Source organism: Thalassophryne amazonica, chromosome 2 (genome assembly GCF_902500255.1).
Source record: "Thalassophryne amazonica chromosome 2, fThaAma1.1, whole genome shotgun sequence".
Classification (NCBI taxonomy): domain Eukaryota; kingdom Metazoa; phylum Chordata; class Actinopteri; order Batrachoidiformes; family Batrachoididae; genus Thalassophryne; species Thalassophryne amazonica.
This window is the reverse complement of record NC_047104.1, coordinates 71788564-71816240: the sequence shown is the minus strand read 5'-3', so window position 1 is coordinate 71816240 and position 27677 is coordinate 71788564. Positions and strand designations below refer to the sequence as shown.

The 27677-nt window shown below is 40.8% G+C and overlaps 1 pseudogene; it reads left to right on the top strand.

Annotated features, from left to right (window-relative positions):
* The first annotated feature begins 2583 nt into the window (after positions 1-2583).
* Positions 2584-27677, top strand: part of LOC117503750 — a 29623-nt pseudogene continuing 4529 nt past the window's right edge.

Here is a 27677-nt window from a genome sequence, read left to right as displayed (position 1 = left end):
TCTCTGGACCCGAGCTCATTTCAAATGGACAGATGCAAAACGGAAAAGTGTGCTGTGGTCTGAGTCCACATTTTAAATTGTTTTTGGAAATCATGGACATCGTGTCCTCCGGACAAAAAAGGAAAAAGACCATCCAGATTGTTACCAGCGCAAAGTTCAAATCCAGCATCTGTGATGGTATGGGGGTGTGTTAGTTTTTTGAAAGGTGTTGCAGGCATCCATTTCAAAATAAGAAAATATTTGCACAAAACAATAAAGCTTACCAGTTTGAACATTAAATATCTTGTCTTTGTGGTGTTTTCAATTGAATATAGACTGAAGAGGATTTGCAAATCATTACCTCCGCCAAGGAGGTTATGTTTTTGGTCGCGTTTGTTTGTTTGTCTGTCTGTTTGTCAGCAGGATAACTCAAAAAGTTTTAAACGGATTTTGATGAAATTTTGTGGAGTGGTTGGAAATGACAAGAAGAACAAGTGATTAAATTTAGTGGTGATCCAGATCATGATCCGGATCCAGGAATTTTTTTCAAGGATTCTTCACCATTGCGGGATAGGGGGAATTTTGACATTCTCGTTAACTCCACAAAAACAAGGCAGAAAGGCTTGAAAAAAAATTAGGGTGTAACATAGTCAAATGTTCTATCAAACAACAAAGTCTGGTGATGATTGGATCCAGATTCTGGATCTTGTGATCCAGAATATGCAAAAATATAGGGAAAATAGAAAATGTGTCAGTGTGAGGTGACAAATGAAGTTAGAGATGCACAACTAACACCAAATTGTAGCTGAATCTGTACTGATTCAATAAGGTGTCATCAGATTTGATGTTATGGATTCAAATGTTATGGAGCTAGATCCAGAAGAAAACCGCCATTACCGAAAAATCGTTTTTATACAATAACTTTTGAACTAATAAAGACATAAAAGTGATTCCAAGTTCTAGTGGTATGTTTTCATGGTCAAGGATGTCAAATATAAAGGAAAGAAAAGTGTATGTATCATAGTTTTGGTTGTAACACTGAATTGTTGAATAGATCACTGTGCCAAGGAGGGAATCTCTTTAGGGTCAGTGACCCTATGGCCTTGGCGGAGGTTTGCACTCTCTGAGTGCTTCTAGTTGCATTCTGTTTTTATTTACATTTTACAGAACGTCCCAACTTCATTGGAAATGGGGTTGTACATTACAGAAGGTGAAGACCAGTGATATTTGCGCGAGTCGCTTCTGAGTCCTTATACATCACTGATACAGAAGCAGTCTTCATATTATTTTTATTTGTTTAATTTTTTGGTATTTGACCTTGCTGGAGCGGCTGCTTTTGGAGTGATGTTATGGCAGAAGGTATTTCTAGGCCAAGTGTTTCAAATCGGGGTGCAGATATCCTGTCTGGCCCCTAACCTTATGATATTTAATTTCAATAAGAGTTCGATGAGATGTTCTCTGAAGATTTACACTTTTGCATTTGGATCTTTGATTAGTTTCTCCTTTGCATTTCAGTGGTGAGGTCTTTCCCATATTATTTTCATAATTGGGTGATTCTTAGACTACGGGCACTTATTATGTCCTTTGATCATATTGTATGAAAAACAGAAAAAAGGGGAAATTTCACACTTTCATAGTTATCTTTACAATGAAAGTGTGTTAAGAAATTTGCTCTAGTAGTCTATGATGACTTTTTCACCTTTTTTCAGCATTATTATATGCAAATATTGCCGTTTTGTGCTTGTCCCGCACCCAGACTTTTGATCTTCAATGATAAAAATGAATGGTAAAGAAATGTTTTTTTCTAATGTTTTAAAATATCTCTGAATAAAATATCAGTAAAATAATCAAAACATAATTGGGGTATTCAATGTCATACAACTGTTGTGATTTTTTTAAACAAAATGTAGTTGTCCCACACTATTGCCGTAATTTCCACCACAACACTGTAATGTCCCTTTAAACAGTTTGTATGAAAGATTGTTTGGGTAGTTTCTATGGAGATAAACAGTGACATCAGAGCACATGTATATAGCGCCAAATCACAACAAACAGTTGCCCCAAGGCGCTTTATATTGTAAAGCAATGGTGTGGTGGAAATTACATTTACAAGGCCAATAGTGCCCGTAGTTAAAGAATCACCCAATTAACTCTGCAAGTAAAACAGTAGATCAAAGTCTTGCCACGTCCACATTGAGCACACAAATAAACACGCCCCCTTAGTTGATATTTGTTCGGTTTTGTCACGCTGGTTCGCCGATTTCCTAAACCCACATACCAATGAATAGTTTTAGATGCAATAAAACACACAAAAGAACTGTTTATATAAAAAGCAAATACAAACTGCGAGGCCAATTTAGACTTTCTAGAAATCCGAGCCAGACTATATCGAGAAACACAGGACCAATTGGACCGCTACTTATAAATTTAGCATAATTATAATTCAATTTCAATTAATTTAATTGTTGGACACATACAAGTAAATGTTAAACAGTAAATCTTTTAAAATCACTGCAAGAACGATTGACCCTAAAGTAACCGGTTAAAGAGCAGGCGGCGCGCTCCGGTGATTAAAACAAACGTACAGCTCCCCCGCCCCCCGCGCTTCCTACAGGTCTGCTGCGTTCAGCAGCAGCAACCCAGCGACGGCTAACGCAGCTAGCTTGTTCGAAATGGATAGGGGTGGTAGGGTTTCGTGGATGAAATGTGGGTCTGTGGTGTCCCTGTTTGTAGTTCTTTTGGCTCTCTGGTTCCGGTCTCCTCAGAATATGGGACAGGACGACCGGCTGGACACCGTCCTGTCCTCTTTGCTCCGGGCTGAACGCCAAGTCGGAAGGAGCAACATCGTCAGACCAAGAGTGGCCGTGGGTGAGTGCTAACGTTAGCATGAGTTAATTCCAAAAGGAAAAAGTACTACTTAGGAGTCAAGGAAGTTAATGCTTGTTGCGTTTACTCGCTAGGCTAATTCCACTTGTCAGCAAAAGAAATAGAACTGTTCGTAAAAAAAAAAGTTGGTGGCTTATCTTAACTGTTAAGCCAAACATTTGCTTTCTTGTTCGCAGCACCGCGAGCTCTGTGTTACGTACTGAGATGACCCCCGTACCAGGTTTGTATCTTCGCTATCTGCGCATGCGCAAAATCCGGGAAGATTTTGTACTGAATTTACTTTTTCTGTGCGAGGACAGGACTGGGAGCTGGTTTCAATTTGTGGACGAAATAACCAGCCCGTAAACCTGATTTTGGTCCACACACAGAAAGGGTAAACTCGGTACAGAACAATCTATCAGTTTCTCACGCATGCGCAGAGAGTGAATTTACAAACTGGTACGGTGGTAACCTTAGTACGTGACACCCGTGTGTGCGTGTGCGCGCATTTAAAGACAAATGATAAACAAGAAGGCTGGATATGCATCACTGATTCAAAACAACATGAACACAGCCAAAGTAATAAACGATAACCAAATTAAATTCATAATGATTTTCCATCTTCATCAAAAACTCAAAGTGCTTTACAATTATGCCTTGCATTCACACAGACAGGCTCAAGGTCCGTAATACTCATGTTGCTCCTACAACCCCTGGCAAAAATTATGGAATCACCGGCCTCAGAGGATGTTCATTCAGTTGTTTAATTTTGTAGAAAAAAAGCAGATCACAGACATGACACAAAACTAAAGTCATTTCAAATGGCAACTTTCTGGCTTTAAGAAACACTATAAGAAATCAAGAAAAAAATATTATGGCAGTCAGTAACGGTTACATTTTTAGACCAAGCAGAGGAAAAAAATATGGAATCACTCAATTCTGAGGAAAAAATTATGGAATCACCCTGTAAATTTTCATCCCCAAAACTAACACCTGCATCAAATCAGATCTGCTCATTGACATTGACCCTATGCCATGACATTGACCCTACGTGTCTTCTTGCAAGGAATGTTTTCGCAGTTTTTGCTCTATGGCAAGATGCATTATCATCTTGAAAAATGATTTCATCATCCCCAAACATCCTTTCAATTGTCCAAAATATCAATGTAAACCTGTGCATTTATTGATGATGTAATGACAGCCATCTCCCCAGTGCCTTTACCTGACATGCAGCCCCATATCATCAATGACTGTGGAAATTTACATGTTCTCTTCAGGCAGTCATCTTTATAAATCTCATTGGAACAGCACCAAACAAAAGTTCCAGCATCATCACCTTGCCCAATGCAGATTCGAGATTCATCACTGAATATGACTTTCATCCAGTCATCCACAGTCCACAATTGCTTTTCCTTAGCCCATTGTAACCTTGTTTTTTTCTGTTTAGGTGTTAATGATGGCTTTTGTTTAGCTTTTCTGTATGTAAAACCCATTTCCTTTAGGCGGTTTCTTACAGTTCGGTCACAGACGTTGACTCCAGTTTCCTCCCATTCATTCCTCATTTGTTTTGTTGTGCATTTTTCGATTTTTGAGACATATTGCTTTAAGTTTTCTGTCTTGACGCTTTGATGTCTTCCTTGGTCTACCAGTATGTTTGCCTTTAACAACCTTCTCATGTTTGTATTTGGTCCAGAGTTTAGACACAGCTGACTGTGAACAACCAACATCTTTTGCAGCATTGCATGATGATTTACTCTCTTTTAAGAGTTTGATAATCCTCTCCTTTGTTTCAATTGACATCTCTCGTGTTGGAGCCATGATTCATGTCAGTCCACTTGGTGCAACAGCTCTCCAAGGTGTGTTCACTCCTTTTTAGATGCAGACTAATGAGCAGATCTGATATGATGCAGGTGTTAGTTTTGGGGATGAAAATTTACAGGGTGATTACATAATTTTTTCCTCAGAATTGAGTGATTCCATATTTTTTTCCTCTGCTTGGTCTAAAAAAGTAACCATTACTGACTGTCACAATCTTTTTTCTTGATTTCTTATAGTGTTTCTTAAAGCCAGAAAGTTGCCATTTGAAATGACTTTAGTTTTGTGTCATGTCTGTGATCTGCTTTTTTTCTACAAAATTAAACAACTGAATGAACATCCTCCGAGGCCGGTGATTCCATAATTTTTGCCAGGGGTTGTAGTGTGCAGTCGAGAGCTTTGCATGGCACCACACTGACGTGTGGGTGTGTGCATGAATGTTTGAATGCAAAGCATCATTGTAAAACTCTTAGCTTCTGCTTCAGGTGAAAAAGTCATATAGACATGCAGTGTATTTACAATTATGCGTGTTGTTGTTGTTGTTTGTTTACGTACTGTGAGCTAACCCAGTACACGGCGCACTTGAAACTACAAACTGACTTAAGTTGACACCATTAGTTGTGACCACTACATTGCAACGGTACATCTTAAGGTAAATTAAATGAATAAATTCAGCATTTTCTGCTTGCGGTAGTGATGAGGACAAACTGGGTATTTATTTATTTTTAATGAGATTGCAAGACGAGAGGTAGAATTAGTTGACGTAACGGAAAATGTAACCTGTAAGAAGTTGACCTCTTTAAGCATCAGTCAGACAACTTCCTTTTTATTATAACATGATGTCAAAAGATAAAAAAGTTCTTTCTTTCAGTTAAATGAATTGCCTCTATATAACTAGATCAAAAGTGCTCATAACACAGCCCTGCCCACATTTCAAAGTGTCAGGAAAATGTAACCTGACTAACAGGTAACATCTGAACTAATATCTGTTTAAATTTGTTTTGGACTGGAAATTTGACATTGGACTTTTACCTTGACCACTGACTGATCAAAGTCAAATTGGCCATGAAATGAACATTAAGAGACATTTGGTTTCTTGTTTTTCACCCTTCATCTGATTCACACTTTACATGTGTTTTTTTTTTTTTTTTTTTTGTCTTGAGTGTGGCATTTACTGGCTTTAACAAGTAACATGCAAAGGAAAAATTGCTGTGTGATGCAGCAGTCCCACCATTTTGTTTTGTGTCGAGTATCTGAAAAATTGTTAAAGTTTGTAGTGTTTTTTGGGGAGGTGATGGTCTAGTGGTTAAGGCGTTGAGTTTGAGACCAGAAGATCCTCGGTTCAAATCCCATCCTGACTGGAAAATCACTAAGGGCCCTCTGGCAAGGTCTTTAATCCCCTATTGCTCCCGGTGTGCAGTGAGCACCTTGTGTGGCAGCACCCTGACATCAGGGTGAATGTGAGGCATAATTTGTAAAGCACTTTGACAGTCTGATGCAGATGGAAAAGCGTTATAAATGCAGTTCATTTATTTATTTACTATTTTTGTGTGTTTGGCTTCGATAACTATGGAAATACAGTCAAGTACATAAATATCGGGGCAGTGACAGTATTTTTGTAATTTTTGCCTTGACATGTTCATAGTCTTGTTTAATAGGTAAATGTCTAAATTAGTTAACAATGTTGAGTGTGTTTTGTAATGGAGTTCATAAACCTTCGCTTCACAACTTGATTGTGGACCTGCTTATTACACACCACACGTCGCACTGCCACCAAAAGTAAATTCTCAACCTGTGGGAAACCCTGCATACCAAAACACATTTCACAGCTATCATATTCTTTTAATACCTCTGTTCAAAGTGTTTTTTTTTTTTTTTTTTTTTTTTTTCTTCACAATCCCACATGGTCTCAACCACTGTCAGGTTGAGAGTCATTCATATACTGACTCTGCATATACCCTCTGTCAACTTGATGCTGTGGGGCACTGCATCAGATTTGGTTTAGTGTTTTTTTGTGTACACTGTATATTGTAAAATGTAAATGTAATAAATGCAACTTATAATTGTAAACCTCTATTGTAATGTTTATATGTGCATATGGCTTGTGAGCATTTGTCTCTTTTCCCACAAAGCGTGTGTGAGCATTTGTCAACACCCGCTATCATACTATCGTTTTATCCCAACCGAGGTGAGAACCAGTCCGACCAGTTGGAACTGTTTACAAAGACTGTGACAAATTGTACTGCACATAGGGCAGTAGAACTAATGTTTTTGTAATTGTTTGTGAACTGGAGTAGTTTGTGTGTCTCATCTCTTCCTGTTGAACCTTATTGTACTGTGTCATTAAGAAGCTTCTACAGTTAGGGATCACACACTCAATCAATCACACTCCAACCTGTCCACCATAGCCAAGACCATAGAACTGTCTAAGGACACCAGGGACAAAACTGTAGACCTGCACAAGGCCAGGATGGACTACAGGACAACAGGCAAGCAGCTTGGTAGAAGACAACAACTGTTATGATTATTTATTAGAAAGTGGAAGAAACGCAAGATTACTGTCCATCTCCCTCGGTCTGGGATTCCATGCAAGATCTCACTTTGTGGGGTAAGGATGATTCTGAGAAAGCTCAGAACTACACAAGAGGACCTGGTCAATGACCTGAAGAGAGCTGGGACCACAGTCACAAAGATTACATTAGTAACACATGATGCTGTCATGGTTTAAAATCCTGCAGGGCAGCAAGGTCCCCCTTCTCAAGCCAGCACATGTCCAGGCCCGTTGGAAGTTCACCAGTGACCATCTGGATGATCCAGAGGAGGCATGGGAGAAGATCATGTGGTCAGATGAGACCAAAATAGAGCTTTTTGAAATCAACTCCACTTACCATGTTTAGAGGATGAGAACAACCCCAAGAAAACCATCCTAACCATGAAGCATGGGGGTGGAAACATCATACTCTGGGGGTGCTCTTCTGCAAAGGGGACAGGAAGACTGCACCGTATTGAAGGGAGGATGGATGGGGTCATGTATTGTGAGATTTTGGCAAACAGCCTCCTTCCCTCAGTAAGAGCATTGAAGATGGGTCATAGCTGGGTCTTCCAGCATGACAATGACCCCACACACACAGCCAGGGCAACTAAGGAGGGGCTCCGTAAAAAGCATTTCAAGGTCCTGGAGTGGCCTGGCCAGTCTCCAGACCTGACCTCAATAGAAAATCTTTGGAGGGAGCTGAAACTCCAACCTGAAAGATTTGGAGAAGATCTGTATGGAGGAGTGGACCAAAATCCCTGTTGCAGTGTGAAAATTTGGTCAAGAACTACAGGAAACGTTTGACATCTGTAATGGCAGACAAATGTTTCTGTACCAATTGTTAAACTCTGTTTTTCTAGGGAGTCAAAAACTTATTTTATGCAATAAAATGCAAATTAATAATTTAAAAATCATACAATGTGATTACTGGATTTTTTTTTTTTTTTTTTAGATTCTGTCTCTCACAGTTGAAGTGTACCTACAATAAAAATTACAGACCTCTCCATTCTTTGTAGGTGGGAAAACCTGCAAAACTGACAGGGGGTCAAATACATATTTTCTCCACTGTGTGTGTATATATATATATATATATATATATATATATATATATATATATATATATATATATATATATATATTACACTCAACAAAAATATAAATGCAACACTTTTGGTTTTGCTCCCATTTTGTATGAGATGAACTCAAAGATCTAAAACTTTTTCCACATACACAATATCACCTTTTCCCTCAAATATTGTTCACAAACCAGTCTAAATCTGTGATAGTGAGCACTTCTCCTTTGCTGAGATAATCCATCCCACCTCACAGGTGTGCCATATCAAGATGCTGATTAGACACCATGATTAGTGCACAGGTGTGCCTTAGACTGCCCACAATAAAAGGCCACTCTGAAAGGTGCAGTTTTATCACACAGCACAATGCCACAGATGTTGCAAGATTTGAGGGAGCGTGCAGTTGGTGTGCTGACAGCAGGAATGTCAACCAGAGCTGTTGCTTGTGTATTGAATGTTCATTTCTCTACCATAAGCCGTCTCCAAAGGCGTTTCAGAGAATGTGGCAGTACATCCAACCAGCCTCACAACCGCAAACCACGTGTAACCACACCAGCCCAGGACCTCCACATCCAGCATGTTCACCTCCAAGATCGTCTGAGACCAGCCACTCGGACAGCTGCTGAAACAATCGGTTTGCATAACCAAAGAATTTCTGCACAAACTGTCAGAAACCGTCTCAGGGAAGCTCATCCGCATGCTCGTCGTCCTCATCGGGGTCTCGACCTGACTCCAGTTCGTCGTCGTAACCGACTTGAGTGGGCAAATGCTCACATTCGCTGGCGTTTGGCACGTTGGAGAGGTGTTCTCTTCACGGATGAATCCTGGTTCACACTGTCCAGGGCAGATGGCAGACAGTGTGTGTGGCGTCGTGTGGGTGAGCGGTTTTCTGATGTCAGTGTTGTGGATCGAGTGGCCCATGGTGGCGGTGGGGTTATGGTATGGGCAGGCGTCTGTTATGGACGAAGAACACAGGTGCATTTTATTGATGGCATTTTGAATGCATAGAGATACCGTGACGAGATCCTGAGGCCCATTGTTGTGCCATACATCCAAGAACATCACCTCATGTTGCAGCAGGATAATGCACGGCCCCATGTTGCAAGGATCTGTACACAATTCTTGGAAGCTGAAAATGTCCCAGTTCTTGCATGGCCGGCATACTCACCGGACATGTCACCCATTGAGCATGTTTGGGACGCTCTGGACCGGCGGTATACGACAGCGTGTACCAGTTCCTGCCAATATCCAGCAACTTCGCACAGCCATTGAAGAGTGGACCAACATTCCACAGGCCACAGTTGACAACCTGATCAACTCTATGCGAAGATGTGTTGCACTGCATGAGGCAAATGGTGGTCACACCAGATACTGACTGGTATCCCCCCCCAATAAAACAAAACTGCACCTTTCAGAGTGGCCTTTTATTGTGGACAGTCTAAGGCACACCTGTGCACTAATCATGGTGTCTAATCAGTATCTTGATATGGCACACCTGTGAGGTGGGATGGATTATCTCAGCAAAGGAGAAGTGCTCACTATCACAGATTTAGACTGGTTCGTGAACGATATTTGAGGGAAATGGTGATATTTAGATCTTTGAGTTCATCTCATACACAATGGGAGCAAAACCAAAAGTGTTGCGTTTATATTTTTGTTGAGTGTGTGTGTGTGTATTTATATATATATATACACACACACAGATAATGAGGGATTATTGTCCAGAAGCAATGTCTAAGTTATTTTGCCAAAGGACGAGTTGGTCAACGTGGTCTGGGGTTAGATTGCTCATTTGTGCAGTCACAATATCCCCTGCAGTAGAGAAAACTCTGTCTACTGCAACACTAGTGTCAGGTATGCATAAGAAACATTAAACTAATTTAGCCAGGTAAGGGAAAGATGCCTCATGAGAACTCCACCACTGAAGGGGGTCCTCTGAGAGTGACAGTGGATGGGCCTCCAGATATTTCCTCAGCTTCTCTTCAGCTTGGATGCTGGCAGATTTGGAGACGGCTCTTACCTCAGTAAATGTCTTTCCGAGCAGGTTAACAAGTGCTGATGCTCTTTTAGGAGCAGGAGGGCCTTCTTCTTTTTTTATGGTCTCTGCATTCTCATCCTCAGCTGGCACCATCTCTTTCTGCAGATAAGCCAGAGCAGATGCCACATTCTGTTAGTTTTTTTCTGTTATATGTGGAAGTCCTACAGTGGGGCAAAAAAGTATTTAGTCAGTCCCTGATTGTGCAAGTTCTCCTACTTAGAAAGATGAGAGGGTCTGTAATTTTCGTCATAGGTACACTTCAATGATGAGAGACAAAATGAGGGGAAAAAAATTCCAGGAAATCACATTGTAGGATTTTTAAAGAATGTATTTGTAAATTATGGTGGAAAATAAGTATTTGGTCACCCACAAACAAGCAAAATGTCTGGCTCTCACAGACCTCTAACGTTTTTAAGAAGCTCTTCTGTCCTCCACCTGTTATCTGTATTAATGGCATCTGTTGGAACTCGTTATCTGTGGGTGATTCTTAGACTACGGCCACTTATGTCCTTTGATCATATTGTAAGAAAAACAGAAAAAATGGGAAATTTCACACTTTTATAAGTTATCTTTACAATGAAAGTGTGTTAAGAAATTTGTTCTAGTAGTCTATGATGACTTTTTCACCTTTTTTCAGCATCATATGCAAATATTGTCGTTTTGTGCTTGTCCCACACCCAGACTTTTGATCTTCAATGATAAAAATGAATGGTAAAGAATCATTTTTTCTAATGTTTTAAAATATCTCTGAATAAAATATCAGTAAAATAATCAAAACATAATTGGGGTATTCAGTGTCATACAACTGTTGTGATTTTTTTTTAAACAAAATGTAGTTGTCCCACACTATTGCCGTAATTTCCACCACAACACTGTAATGTCCCTTTAAACAGTTTGTATGAAAGATTGTTTGGGTAGTGACATCAGAGCACATGTATATAGCGCCAAATCACAACAAACAGTTGCCCCAAGGCGCTTTATATTGTAAGGCAGTGGTGTGATGGAAATTACATTTTAAGGCCAATAGTGCCCGTAGTTAAAGAATCACCCCTGTATAAAAGACACCTATCCACAGCCTCAAACAGTCAGACTCCAAACTCAACTATGGCCAAGACCAAAGAGCTGTCAATGGACACCAGAAGAAAATTGTAGATGTGCACCAGACTGAGAAGAGTGAAGCTACAATAGTCAAGCAGGTTGGTGTGAATAAATCAGCTGTGGGAGCAATTGTAAGAACGTGGAGGACATACAAGACCATTGATAATCTCCCTCGATCTGGGGCTCCACGCAAGATTTCATCCCGTCGGGTCAAAATGATCATGAGAACGGTGAACAAAAATCCCAGAACTACATGGAGGGACCTGATGAATGACCTGCAGAGAGCTGGTAACAAAGACTCCACACTACGCAGAGAGGGACTCAGATCCTGCATTGCCAGGTGTATCCCCCTGCATAAGTCAGTACGTGTCCAGGCCCGTCTGAAGTTTGCCAGAGAGCATATGGATGATCCAGAAGAGGATTGGGAGAATATCATGTGGTCAGATGAAACCAAAATAGAACTTTGTAGTTAAAAACTCAACTCGTCGTGTTTGGAGGAAGACGAATGCTGAGTTGCATTCCAAGAACACCATACCTACTGTGAAGCATGGGGGAGAAACATCATGCTTTGGGGCTGTTTTTCTGCAATGGGGACATGACGACTGATCCGTGTTAAGGGAAGAATGAACGTGGCTATGTATCATGAGATTTTAAGCTAAAACCTCCTTCCATCAGTGAGAGCATTGAAGATGTAACGTGGCTGGGTCTTCCAGCATGACAGTGATTCCAAACGCACCACTCGGGCAATGAAGGAGTGTCTCCGTAAAAAGCATTTCAAAGTCCTGGAGTGGGCGAGCCAGTCTCCAGACCTCAACCCCATAGAAAATTTGTGGAGGGAGTTGAAAGTCCATGTTGCCCAGCGACAGCCCCAAAACATCACTGCTCTAGAGGAGATCTGCATGGAGGAATGGGCCAAAATACCAACTACAGTCTGTGCAAACCTGGTGAAGACTTACAGGAAACATTTGACCTCTCTCATTTTAACAACGATTATGTTACAAAATTTGCGTTTGTTATTGACCAAATACTTATTTTCCACCATAATTTACAAATAAATTCTTTAAAAATCCTACAATGTGATCTCCTGGAAAAAAATTTTTTCTCATTTTGTCTCTCACAGTTGAAGTGTACCTATGATGAAAATTACAGACCTCTCTCATCTTTCTAAGTTGGAGAACTTGCACAATCAGGGACTGACTAAATACTTTTTTACCCCACTGTGTAACATCAATTGTTTGCATTGCATAATATGGTCCTTAATTGTTAGATATCTTAAACAGTTATTCATTAAGCTTCATCCTCATTAATTGTATACATGTATGTATACTCTTCACATTTTAAAAAAATATAACGATTACCGCAAGAGCTGCAATCACCTTGGCATGGACGTCCAGTTGCTCCTCTTTGGTGAGGAAAGGCAGAACTTTGAACCCGGGATCCAATGTGGAGGCAGTGAGACCAATGTTCTTAGTCTGCACACTTGTGTATCTCTTTGCAAGATCTTCGTGGATAGTCAGTTTTATTTCCTGCACAAGCGGTGTGTCATCCTCAGCAAAGCCTCCTGCGGTGTCATGAAGCAGCTGAGCATTTAATGGAGCGATCACTGACAGTGTGGGTGTGGACTCCTCTGACATGATGTTAGTTGCATCCCTTAAATGGTTTCAGTGCCTTGGCCATTTCCTCAGCATTGGAGATGTCAGTTTCACTGAGTGTGCAGATGTCACCTGAACTTCTACCTTTTCTCACCTGCGGAGAGAGGAGAGCAGCACAGATTGCAGGCTGCTGCTCTAAAAATCTTTCGACCATCTCATAAGCGCTGTTCCATCTTGTTGCTACGTCGGTTTTCAGCCTGTGTGCTGGTAATTGCAGACGTTTCTGTTTCTCCTGCAGTGCATGGCTTGCGATGGGGCTTCGGTGGAAAAACCCAGTGATTTGCTGAGCAGCCAGGTAATTGAGGAAAAAAAAAACGCAGGCCTTAGCTCGCACGTGAAACATGCTGGCCTATTTGGATTGTAATTAAAGTGCACCTTAGCCAGCCGGTAGTTAGTAAAATGTGATGCTTGCTACCTTACCTGAGTAAATGGACTGCATTTATATAGCGCCTTTCCATCTGCATCAGACGCTCAAAGCGCTTTACATATCAATGCCTCACATTCACCCTGATGTCAGGGTGCTACTGCCACTACACACCGGGAGCAACTAGCGGATTAATAAGGAGGGGCCCTTTGTGATTTTCCGGTCAGGCTGGGATTTGAATCGATGATCCTCTGGTCTTAAGCCCAACGCTTAACCACTAGACCATCACCTCTCTAGCAGGTACATTTTAATAAAAAAAAAAAGAAAAAAGAAAAAGAAAAAAGCATGCCTTAGCTAGCACATGGCGCACGCTGGCATGCTAGCCAGCCGCTACTACGTAGTAAGTAAAGTGTGATGCTTGCTACCTGACCTGATTACCATGTGAACTGTGAAAATAAGGGCTCTAGTGAGTGGGTTGTGATCTAATATATAAGGCTGACCGTGTGTGTTTGCACATGTATGCTTTCAACCTCAGGACCCCAGTGACCTCCACTTTGGTACCCCCAGTCACCATAGCAAGGTTGGTGTCGATTGCTTAATTACTCTCGCTGTTCATAGCGGAACAGGTCACGATCAGTGGTGGGCACAGATCCGCTAACCACTAATTAGCGAAGCTGGCTTTTTTTGTTAGTGGGTTAGCTTTTCAGCTAACTTCAAAAACCATCAGCGGACCATTAGCTTCGGATAAGTTTAGTTCCGATAACTTATAGACCGCTAACTTTTTACGTAGTTAGTAACAGTGAAAAACATTTAGAAACCCTATTTTCTCCTGTCTGCTATGTATTTTGCTGAGAGGAGCTGAGCTCAACACTACCCCAGCAGAAGGGGCCTGGCCACCAGGCTGCCACAAAAAAAGGTCATTTTCCTTGACAGCATGCAGTGGTTCGGCCGTGATTGTCATTCAGGTTGACAACCATGTGATATAATTGGGCACTATTCCCATTCTCATCCAGTAGATAGGTTAAAATGCATAGAACACTGCCATCTACTGGCGCCCGGTTATATCTCACGATTGTTGAATCACAACAGACTTTTCGGTTTTGCAAATATCTTTTTAATTTTTTTTTACAGATGAAAAAAATGACATTTTACAAAAGCACATTTATTTGTAAACACCAACACACACATTACATTAACTTGTGTTGGTTTTTACATAGAATGAATGACTCAACCAATCAGTGTGAGCGGAGTCTCAGTTTACCCATAATCCCTTTGGGGATCTGTGTGTTAATGTTCAAAACTTAAGAATTAGTGCATTATTTTAAAATTAACACACGTGTTATATTTTCACTTTGTACAAATGACAGATGACGACTTTAATGTAGTTATTCTATCTGGATTAATTTGATTTATAAATCAAAAGTATAAGCCAAACCTACCTCACTGATGGACCACTGTATGCTGTCAAGGTAATTGACTCTTCCCTACAGCAGTGGGCAGGGTGCACAAACACAGAAGCGATGACTCATTGGCTTTGTTTGGGTTTGTGATCGCCTTTGGTTCTATCAGAAGCGTTGGCCGTATTTAAACTCAGAAGCGGCTTGCTAGTAGCTGAGAATGTAATGGAGGCAATACTGAAAGTTAGCTGATTAACGGTTATTGAAGCTAACCTTTTGGTTAGCTGTGCCCACCACTGGTCATGATATGATATATAAGGCGTGTTCACACATTATGCTTTCAATCTAAGGACGCCAGTGACCTCCCCCAGTCACCATTTAATTTAACCTTTATTTAACCAGCTTTGTCCCATTGAGATCAAGATCTCTTTTGCAAGGGAGACCTGGACAGTTATAAAGTTTCCAATTCACCTAACCTGCATGTCTTTAAATGTGGAAGGAAAGTGGTGCACCCGGAGGAAACCCACGCAAACACAGGGAGAACATGCAAACTCCATACAGAAAGGGCAGCAGGCGGGAATCGATCCCATGACCTTCTTGCTGTGAAGCAACAGTGCTAACCACTAAGTCACCAAAGTTGCTCATAGCAAGTTTTTTGTCGATTGCTTAATTACAGTGGTTGTCCATAGGGGAGCAGGTTGTGATCTAATGTATAAGGCTAACCGTGTGTGTGTGTTGGTGCATGTATGCTTTCAACCTAAGGGCCCAGTCATGTGGGACATGATGGTAGCTGAACGAAGGAAAAAAAGTCCAAAGTCCCAAATCGTCGACAGAAGGTGGAAGAATGAGACTGTGCTTTTCCCATCACTGAAAAGTCTGCGAGTTTAGAGCGCATAAAGGAACGAAGCAAAACCGAAACTAACAAAAGAAAAACGAAACAAACGGCGACCTTGACGCTTTAAACAAAATCAAAACGAAACCTTCATGATGACGTGACTTGACAGCAGGTTTCAGACCGAGTGCCAGCCTGTGCTCAAGTCTGCTGCCAGCCTGTGGTGTCTGCAGCACCTGCAGGTGCGAGATCTGGTTGTCTCGACACAGGTTTGTCTTCACAAAAACGTCTGCTCACACACGTTCCAGCTGTTTGTGGCATTCTTACTGCTATTGTTTCTGTATGAAAACGTTGCTTTTTGTCCCACACACAGATGAGTCACATTCAGCTCATCAGATCTTTCTTTAGTTCTTAATCTGTTCACATATCGTCAACGTTCGTGCAAGACTTTGGACGACAGTCGAACGGAACGCTGACGGTACGGGAACTACGCAAACGAGGAACCACCAACACAGAAAGCAAAACGGAATAGGGATGAATTGAGGTTGTCGTCGGGATTCGTTCACATTTTTCAACAGTTTGAAAATTCTGACGAAGCGCCAGCTACAGGAACAAAGCTGGACAGCGGTTAAACGAAGTCTCTGAAAGTCAACGGAAGTCCAGATTTCATGTTTCGTTTTGAGTTCATTAGTGCCATGTGACCGAGGCTTAAGGGCCCCAGTGACCTCCCCTTTGGTGCCCCCAGTCACCGTAGCAAGTTTGGTATTGATTGCTTAATTACTGTGGTTGTACATAGCGAACACACACACACACACACACACACAGTCAGCTTTATAAATTAGAAAACATTATTTGTTGGGCATAGCATTTACTCCCTTCAAATCTGACACACAGTAGCTATAATTGAGTGAGGCAGGGAGTTGTCAGGCAGTTTTTCTGTCCTCCAATATTTTTGAGTGGGATTGCTTTAGGGCCCTGTCACACCTTGATGATTTAGCAAGAGTATGTTAATGTATGAAAAATGTGCAGAATACACTGGAAACATCAGATAAGTTATGCAGCTGTCACACCTTGATGACACCTTGATGATTTAGCCAACGTATGCTGAAGCCCCATTTCCACCGAGTGGTTTGGGTCAGTACTGCATGGTATGGGACGGGTCAGAACCGTTAAGTGTGGCTTGGTTTGCATTTCCACTGCCGGCCAAAAGTGTTTTGTTTTGCAGGCAGAACACGTAAAGATTGACGAGCACATCATTGAGCACGTGTTCACGGTTGTGCGGCCTCTCCACTCCACATGGAGGCCAACAGAGTAATTTAACATTTTTAAATTTTTATTTTTGTCTTGGTGGATCATGGGATTTATTTTCATTACATGCAGAATGCTGAAGAGTCGACTGATGTCGTCTGTGATAAACGCTGAGGTGACAGAATGAGGCCCTGTGACTCTTCCAGCTTTTAAATAACCTTAATTGTCTTGCTGTGGCACAACGTGCTGGTGTTCTCTGGTTCAGGTGAGAAACACACCAGGAGCCATATTTGTTTTGATAATTTAACCAATGGTACCAAGGAATGCATGCATAGTGGTGACCATATGTCAACTCGGTGTGATGTGTCTTTTGGTTTTGAGCAGGTCATTTTCAGATGTTAAAAGTAGATGTCTTTAGAAGCTGAATGGTGCCTCTTTATGTCATCACAGGTTTTGGAGGTTGTGTGGACCTGATAGTGGACGGGGTGTCGCTGCTCAAAAGATCAACCTGCCCCAGACAGACCAACCCCTTCATCATGACTACTTAGAAAATGCAGAGCAGCTGGCCAGAGTTTTGCTTACTTCTTTGCACCAGGAGCTGCCGCAGAGTAGGTGGTGTGTGTGGTCTGTGTCAAGTTACAACCGAAAGATGAGCAGCCATTTGTATTTCCTCAAGCCAGCCAGGAGCTCATTTAAAGCAGGGTTTACACTTATTTTCCATGTTTAACAAATACAACTATACTCCAACGTTGGTGAAGATGGGTTTATTTATAAGGAACAACCACATATGTACAGATTTTTCTTTCTCACAGTATTGACCACATCAAAGCTCAGGGTTTTCACCCTCCTTTCTTTGGGCATTGCTAATGTGGTACTTTTGTCTATGTTAATGTTTAATGTGTGTGACAGCTGTCCAAAAAATCACAACAAATTCATGTTGTTCAACTTCTCTTCCGTTTTGTCTTTGGTTTGTTCTGTTCTGGTGTTCATTTTTTGGAACTAGCTGAACAAAGACAACTAACTAAAAAAGTGGATATGTGCATTTGTGATGATGAATAATCAAATAAGTTTTTCTTTTCAACTCATATTTTTAAATTGTAATTGAGAAGCTGAGGGAGGAATAGTGTCTTGAGTTTGCTATTTTCTTTGATCAAGACTAAGCTCCTGTGCCCGTATCGACGAAGCAGCCTAAAACTAAAAATAGCTCCTAATGACATTAGTCTAAGGAAAATCTTAGAATTCCTCCAATTATTAGACATTTTCTTAGAATTTTCCCTTGGTAAAATGAAAGTTGTCCGCAAAGCACCTTAGGACCTTAAGAGAGCTCATAAGGTGCCAAATGGTAAGGTAGGAAGAGAACTTTAAGAAGCCTAACAGTGTCTTAAGCAGAGAAATGTCAGAAAAGACAGAGAGGAAGCAGAGATATTTTCCGTATATATTCTCCATAATGCATTGCGCACAACACTTTACAGTTTCGCGATCGGCCCGGTGATTGCTAAAGTTTAATTTTGCTGAGTATCATCATCGTGACATTAATTTTCACGGTTGCACATTTGACATTGCTTAATGCAGGTCAGGTTATATGATCAGTTGATTTTACTGTCCATTCATGACTAGGAGCTCAGAGTGCATTTGTTTTTTGTTTTTTAATTCCTCCTTCCCTTTCTGTGACACCCAGTCACAGTTCTTAGAGGACTGCGTCATACCTAGCAACGGGGTCAACCCCGCCTCCTCACAAAGATAAAAGTTTCTGTCTCCTCTTTGCTCAGACTTGCTCTCAGACGCCTCTTGGATCTCTCTTTGGCTAAGATTCCTTGTCAGGAATTTTTAGGCTAAGTTAGCTGTCTGAGAGGGCTTTGAGCTGCTTCATGGATATGGGCCCTGACCTTCAAGGATTTCTCTCAAATTTTCATTAGAAGTGTATCTGTGTCTGATTTACTTGTTGACTATGTCAGAGTTGAAATCTGTAAAAAAGCAACTCAGTTAACTAAACACAAAGAATGATCACGCTGGAGACTGAATTTCATTTCTTGATCAGGGAGAGCCAGCGTGACCCCTCATCGCTGTCCGTCAGTCAGCTCTAAAGGGCCCGCCCACTCTGCTCCTGTATTTATTGCACACAGACATATTACAAAACGATATACAAGGCACAGCTGCGTTTCTTCAGTCAATTCATACTTGTATCACTTCGCACCTGGTAGGCGCCCTGCAGTGTTGCTCAGACAGATAGTAATTGTTCTTCAAATTGAGACATTACAGCGCCAGCCTCGAACTAGTGTATAGGCTGTGTTATTGTCTGCTCAGTGCCGAAATATTAATCTGTGCTCGACAAAAACATAGCTCTAGCAAAACTGTCTGCGCATTCATTCACCAACAAATGTTACTTTTCTTATGGGAGCAGTTGTAATCTGTGTTCAGCAAAAACATAGCTTTAGCAAAACAGTCTGCGCATTCATTAAGCAAAAGAACAAATGTTACTTCAACAGTTCAGTTTATATTACTGTTTTAACAATGAGTGATTATTTAGAAGAATAATGGTGCATGAACTCTTACACATGCATATATGTATATATGGAAAACAGAGAACAGAATCAAAACAAGATGAAAGGCAGTTCATCAAAGTAAAGGCATCAAAGTAAAGACAAAGACATTAATATTTGATAATAATATTGACAATATATAGAAAACTATCAACTCTCATTACATCAGAGTCTTTTTGTTTGCAATTTCAGGTATGCACAGAATTGCCTTCAATGTAACGCATGTGCACAGTAGTCCGTTTAGGAAAAAAAAAAAGGTGACGTGTGTTTGAAACATGCTGTTGTTGAACTCCTCACAGCAGAGGGTTGTGCACCTGTGGACAGTCTACAAATGAGTGTCTATAGCGACACCGGTGTGGAAGTCAGGAGGTGGGCAAGGAGTTTGTTGGGTGAAAATATAGCTACGATGAGCCTGCATGACCAGGCCCGTAGGGGCACCCCACAATGGCCACAGATGCGTAGCATCAAGTGCAGATGCAATGGTGTAGTCCACAGAATTTTCAAAACAGGACAGTGCTATCAACTTGGTCTGATATGTGAACACTTTGCAAAAGCTACATGCATGCTTGCTTGAAACGGGTGCGTCCTTGAAAAATGAAAAGATGCAGTTTGCCAGCATGATGATGCTTGTTCTTTGTCTCTCTCTCACTCACTCACTCACTCACTCACTCACTCACTCACACACGAGTGGACAAATACAGGATGCATTGCAACGGCGCACATTTCACCACACCTGCCGTGCAGTCCGAATGTCACTCCCTTTGACTTTTTTCCGTTTTGCCAAGCTGAAAGAACCCCTGAAGGGATGCTATTACACTAATCATGCAGACTTGCAAGCAGCTGTGTGTTGCTGGTACTTAGAGAACACACCTTGGCCTGGTTTCATAAAAGCGGTCTAATCTTGTTTAGCCTACTAAACCCATGTAGTCATTGCACAAAGCACTTAGTTGGTTAAAGTTTCCCATTAGCCGACTCAAGTTTTTAGCCTGCTACGGAGGAGGCTAACCTATTTTAGTCAACAAACTTTAGTGTCTTACCTCAAAAATGGTAGTTATCATGTACAATAGTGTTCAGAATAATAGTAGTGCTGTGTGACTAAAAAGATTAATCCAGGTTTTGAGTATATTTCTTATTGTTACATGGGAAACAAGGTGCCAGTAGATTCAGTAGATTCTCACAAATCCAACAAGACCAAGCATTCATGATATGCACACTCTTAAGGCTATGAAATTGGGCTGTTAGTAAAAAAAAAAAAGTAGAAAAGGGGGTGTTCACAATAATAGTAGTGTGACATTCAAGTCAGTGAGTTCATCAATTTTGTGGAACAAACAGGTGTGAATCAGGTGTCCCCTATTTAAGGATGAAGCCAGCACCTGTTGAACATGCTTTTCTCTTTGAAAGCCTGAGGAAAATGGGACGTTCAAGACATTGTTCAGAAGAACAGCGTAGTTTGATTAAACAAAAACTTATAGGCTGTTCATCTACAATGATCTCCAATGCTTTAAAATGAACAAAAAAAAACAGACGTGTGGAAGAAAATGGAAAACAACCATCAAAATGGATAGAAGAATAACCAAAATGGCAAAAGCCCACCCATTGATCAGCTCCAGGATGATCAAAGATCTGTAAGTGTTGTGACAGTTAGAAGACACCTGTGTGAAGCTAATTTATTTGCCAGAAGTCCCTCTGTTAAATAAAAGACATGCAGAAGAGGCTACAATTTGCCAAAGAACACATCAGCTGGCCTAAAGAGAAACAGAGGAATATTTTGTGGACTGATGAGAGTAAAATTGTTCTTTTTGGGTCCAAGGGCCGCAGACAGTTTGTGAGATGACCCCCAAGCTCTGAATTGAAGCCACAGTTCACAGTGAAGACAGTGAAGTATGGTGGTGCAAGCATCATGATATGGGCATGTTTCTCCTACTATGGTGTTGGGCCTATATATCGCATACCAGGTATCATGGATCAGTTTGGATATGTCAAAATACTTGAAGAGGTCATGTTGCCTTATGCTGAAGAGGACATGTCCTTGAAATGGGTGTTTCAACAAGACAATGACCCCAAGCACACTAGTAAACAAGCAAAATCTTGGTTCCAAACCAACAAAATTAATGCCTTGCAGATGTGAAGAAATCATGAAAAACTGTGGTTATACAACTAAATACTAGTTTAGTGATTCACAGGATTGCTAAAAAAGCAGTTTGAACATAATCGTTTTGAGTTAGTAGCGTCAACAGCAGATGCTACTATTATTGTGAACACCCCCTTTTCTACTTTTTTTTTTACTAATAGCCCAATTTCATAGCGTTGAGTGTGCATATCATGAATGCTTGGTCTTGTTGGATTTGTGAGAATCTACTGGTACCTTGTTTCCCATGTAACAATAAGAAATATACTCAAAACCTGGATTAATCTTTTTAGTCACATAGCACTACTATTATTCTGAACACTACTGTACCACCACTTGATGGAGCAGGAAGGAAAGACACCCTTGCGGTGGGAGCGGGTGTTCGGGACCTGAGTAATCCATTGGAGATGTTTACGGATGCAGAGGTTCAGCATCGATACCGCTTCCGTCTGCCTACAATCATCTTCATCGTGCACATGATGGCTCCAGCCATCAACCACCAAATGAGGAGGGACAATGCCCTGCCAGTCCTTCTGTTTTGATTGCGCTGAGGTTTTACACCTGTGGGAGGTTTCAGCAGCCTAACGGTTTAGTGGTCTATATGAAACGGAGATTAGATGGATAATGTTGGGCGACTAACCTTAGTTGACTAAGTAAGTTTAGTAGACTGAAAGATTAGACTGCTTTTGTGAAACCGAACCCCGATTTCTGCACTGACTGGGTGGAAAATTGTAGCCAGCTTTGGTGTAAGTGTGCGTAAAGGAAAGGGGGCGACATGGAACAGTAATGACACAGCCTGATGGAGAACATTTCAGGCTTAAAGCAGATATGTGTGTATCTCACTCACTTAAATAATCATGTAAGAGGCAGACCTTTTCAGCCGACCTTCGTATAAATGACATCAAGAGCCTGTGTGGTTGCCATCCGATATGGGATGAATCCATGGTGTGACTATGTAGCGAAGTGCGACACCACGGAATGCTCCCACACTTGACTAGCAGGAGCAACAGAATGCAAAAAGTCATGTGAACAACAGATGAGTGTGAAGCGAGACAAAGATGCTGCTCTTGGATATCCATGCATATGCCATAACAGTTTGATTATTCCCTTCTGGGTTCTGGTTCTTTCTGTTTAATGTGTCTTACTGACTGTAAATTAGGTTAGAGCCTATTTTCATAATGATTCCTTTTTAAGTGTATAATTTTCCATGACCATATTTACCCCCGATCATGATGTGATTGAAAACTTTTTTTATCTGTATTGTTTAAAGCAGGGGTGCCCAACCTTTTTTGAGCTGAGATCTAGTTTTAAAGTTGACAGTGTATTGAGATCTACCAAACCATATTGAAGACCATAGCGTAGACGCAATTTATTGTGCACCAATATAATGACACAATTTTCTGGCACAAATATAAAGTTTTAACAGTAATAATACATTATTGAAGTAAATGTGCATGGTGCAAAGAATAAGCCCAAGTAGACCAAGGACTGGCCCGTAACAACACAACAACAAACGACTCAAATAATACAATCCTTAATTCAAGTTGGAAAGGTTGTTCCCTACCTTAGTGGGACTTCTGTCACTGAGAGGAGGCAGCTAGTCTCTTGTAATCTGGACAGTGGGAGCCGAGTGCCGGCCACAAGGTGGTCATCTGTCATGGTGGATCTGTATTTTGACTTGATTTTCATGTGTGAAAAGGCAGATTCACACAAATAAGTTCCAAAAAGTGCAGTCAAATTCTGTGCAGTTTGTCTAAGGTTGGGGTATTTCTCTTTCTGCATTACATTCCAGAATTGGACATTTATGGCAGGTGTTGCTCTGGATTTCACCTCAGTATCATTTTTGAGTGTGAGGATCTCATTCTCAACAGTACAGCTATCCAGGTTGAGGTTGTATTTGATGCTATTTTGGACATTATATCGTCCAATATTTTCCCCAAATGGAAAACAGAGAAAAGTGAGACTCAGTGGAAGCAAAGTCAGTAAAGCGCCTGCCATATTCTGACAAGATGTTCCGTACTTGCTCAACATAACATGCACTCTCAAGCTCTGCACAGTCTTTGCCCTGATATTTAAGTTCTGTGTCCATGTGTGGAAAGATCCGTAGATCACACTGTTGCATTCTGCTTGAAAAATGTGTCTCTCGTGTGCCCTTTCAAAGGCAAAATGGTCAGCAGCTCTTCTTTTACTTTCATGTTGTCAAAAACCCTTCTAATAAAAACACATAGCTGAGCCACAGTATCAGTGGATTCATCGAATTGCAGAGAAAAACACTCATGTCTCTGATTCCTCAGTTGCCGTTCAGTATCCTCCACCATTCCCTCGCATTGTCATGTAACAGAATTTCTTGAGAGCTGCACATCCTGAATAGCAGACACAATCTCCTTTCGATTTTTAAATTCGGCAAATAGCACATCTGCAACTTCCATGAACGCTTTTTTCACAGTCTCACCATGCTTGAAAGATTTCTTTCCTTTTACAAGAACACGGCTGACACAATAAGAAGCTATGCTTGCAGCCTTACTTGTAGTATTTGGCCGGGTAAAAACGGCCTTTTGCACTGCTAGCTGGCTTTTCAATTCCTGCAGTTTTCTGACATGAAGAGGTGATTTAGCTGGGAAACTAGCATTGTAGCTCTTGTGGATCATCTAAAAATGCCACTCCAAATTCCCTTTCTTCGGTAATGCCACGTTTGCACTGCAGATAAGGCAGATGGAATTGCCATTCGAATTCGGTTTTGGATTGTACACTCACAATTGACTGGAAGTCAGCTTGCAATTGACTGGTTGGGCACGCTAGGTTTAAACTCATGTTACCGGATGATATGGGTACAAATTCTGATGCCATAACACAATCTTAAAATCTTACTTTTTTTTCCTCTGTTGCAGGCGTTTTATGATAAATGATACCCTGTTTAGTGAGCTGGTTGAAGCATCTCGTGACATACCTGGTAACAGGTGGGCAGTAGTGGCAATGCCCCGGTAATAGCGAGCCGCCTGGCAAATGAGGGATGTGATGTGTTGCTTGCAGGAAGCTTCAGCCCTGATCTGACGGATGTCTTGCCTCAGCACATTACAGGTGTGTATGTATGTATGTATATGTATGTATGTATATGTATGTGTATAGGGTTTTTTTTTTCTCTAAGACAGTGTCACAATCAGTGATGCCGGTAACACGTTACTCTAACCACTTTTTTTTTTTTGTAACGAGTAATCTAACGCGTTAATCTTTCCAAATGAGCAATCAGATTAAAGTTACTTCTCCAAGTCACTGTGCGTTACTATTATTTTTGCATTGTGGGTCGCAGCATTAAACTTGGTCCGTGGGCAGTGGGTCGGCCCTTACCACAAAGTAGTATATGCAAGTATGTTTCAAGTATACTTCTAGTTTACTTTTTATATACTTATAAGTACTATTTTTTGGTAAGGGGGGGCTCGACTGAACTACACACTTTAAGCAAGCTGTGAGCTTTTCATCAGCTACGACTCGTCCCCACCTCTTAAAGCGCGGTGAAAACAGCACACCTGCACTGAGCTTTACAAAGTCATTTTTATGCTTTATTTCCTCCTTTATTTAGAATTCTGAGCTGAGCCGCTCCGTATCGTCTTGTTAAAAACAGCTGATCCTCCGCGACGCTGTCAACAACTAACACTATTTTCCACTCAAATGCACCTAAACTCTCTCTCTGAGGACCACATGATGTGAAAACACAATAAAACTTTCTTACCTGTAAATCTGGTCATGTTTTCTGCATAAATAAATATTATCCATTCTTTGTGCTCAAACGCCAAAGCAGGGGCGAATCTAGATGGAATGGGGGCGTGGGGCAGGGATGTGCCCCACCACCACCACAACACCCCTAGATTAAAGGTCCAGTTTTGAAGCCGTTTTTTTTACAACTACTAATACTACTTAAAATAATAATAATTTTGACAAGTAAAATGTTTATAGAGGATTTAAATGTTAGAAAAATGTTAGAATTTAATAGTTACATTTATAAACAATGTAGGTTAGAAATTGCAAGTTTTACTGATACAGTGCTGTCAACAGTTAAATATGAGGTCAAGAAAGATTATTTTACTTTTTATAAAACAAGTATTATTTTCATTGAAGTCAAGAAAGGGTGACTATAAAGTGAGTTTTGGCAAAACAGGTATCATTGTCATGTTGAGGTGGCAGAGGGTTGTTGTCGGCAGCTGGGGAAAGTAACTAAAAAAAGTAACTAGTAATCTAACTTAGTTACTTTTACAATTGAGTAATCAGTAAAGTAACTAAGTTACTTTTTCAAGGAGTAATCAGTAATCAGTAATTTGATTACTTTATCAAAGTAACTGTGGTCACAATAAACTTGCCCTAGTTGACTGTCATTTGTGATCCCTGTATCTTTTCGATCACGTCTTACTGTATTCCTGTATTCCTTACTGTATTCCTCCTGTTAACATAGTGATTCACTCTCATCCCTCTCTTAATTTTGTAATCCCGTTAGCTCTCATATGTACCTCATCTTTTATCTTTTCAGTGGCAGGTAATGTAGTAGAAGAACCAGACATTCATTTGATCCTAGAGTATCCATCTGGCACTAAATGGGGACACTAACATCACGTAGAGCCAACAGGTAGGAACATTATGTGGCTGCTTGGAACGTGTGTCATGATCCGGGCCTTTAGGGCCATCTGTATCCACGTTTGTATTCTGAGCCTTCTGTGTTTTATCCATGTCTTGTCATGTTCATGTTATCATTGGTTTTGTTTCTGTTATCCTTGTATTTGTTCACTCTTGGTCACTCCAGTCTTAATTTGGTTCTGTTTCACATTTTTGTATTATGCTTTACTCACAGGTTTTGGTTATTATTTGCCTTCAAGAGATTGTCATCTGATTATGTTCCGTTTGTTATTTATTGCTTATCAGTTAGTTCCTTTTATTTATGCACTATTCTGTAGTCAACGGATATGTTTATTCTGTTCTGTCTTGCTTTGTTACTTTTCATACTTTAGCCATTGTTCTGTTCTAGTTTTGGTCAATCACTTGATTATTTTGCTCATTTCATTTGTTATTTCAGTTATGCTATAATGTCAGGTTTTGTTTTCAGTTCTCATGTACTCTTGCGTTTGTACTTATTATATTTTGGTCCACTTTTAGTTCTCATGTTCATGCTCTGCCCTGGTCCAGCTCATAGCTGTTTTATATTCTGTCTTCAGGTTTTGAATCATGTGTTCCCACTCCACATCACTGCACCTGCCATTGTTTCTCACTTTGTTTCTTTCTGCTCTGTGTTTTCATCCACTTCCACTCTTGCACCTGCTCACGTGTCTTTGTCTCTTTCTTCACTCCACTCTGCATTTTCTTGCCTTCACTATCTTGCACCATGCATAATCTTTGTCACACCCCCTTCCAGATCTTTCACTGACACCTATGTCTTGTTCCCCTAATTGCACCACCAGTTATTTAAGCTCTCACTGCCAGATTGCTGAATGTATTTCACTTTCCAGCCCTCACATCCTGTCTTGATCTGCCTGCCGGTATCTGACCTTGTTTTGCCCTCGACCTTGTACTTCTCTTTGCCTCTGAATACCTCCATGCCGTGTTTTTTGACCTCAGCCTGTTTTTTTGGACCAAGCTTCAGCCTCACGTCTGTTTGTACCTTTGCCGTCACTCCTGGACCACCTGTGTACCGAATGCCTGTTTCTACAGTTAAAGCTAATTCTGACCGCACGTGCTGGGAGAGTTTGCACGTGTGTCCACCCGGTTTGTGCCACGCCCTGATAATGTGAGGGAGAAGGTAATAGGCCCGTAACAATAACTGTTGTTGATGGATGATATATTTTCCCCAAAAATAATTGCTAAAAATTTATTTTCATTTTAAAGCTCTTTTGTGGCATTGATGATGCTAGTACACCCTTTCAAATTTTGTTATAAATTCTTACTAATATTCAGACATTGGAATGTGGAAAAAATGTTTAATATCCAAAACAATAATTAAAAAACCACGTTAAACTATTAATATAAAGAACTCTCTAGCAGTTGAAAAAGAAATTGCAATTAAATGAACAACGGGGCTTTAAATGGTCAAATTACCGTCTCATTCATGTTAACTCGCCTGATACTCAGCGCTTTG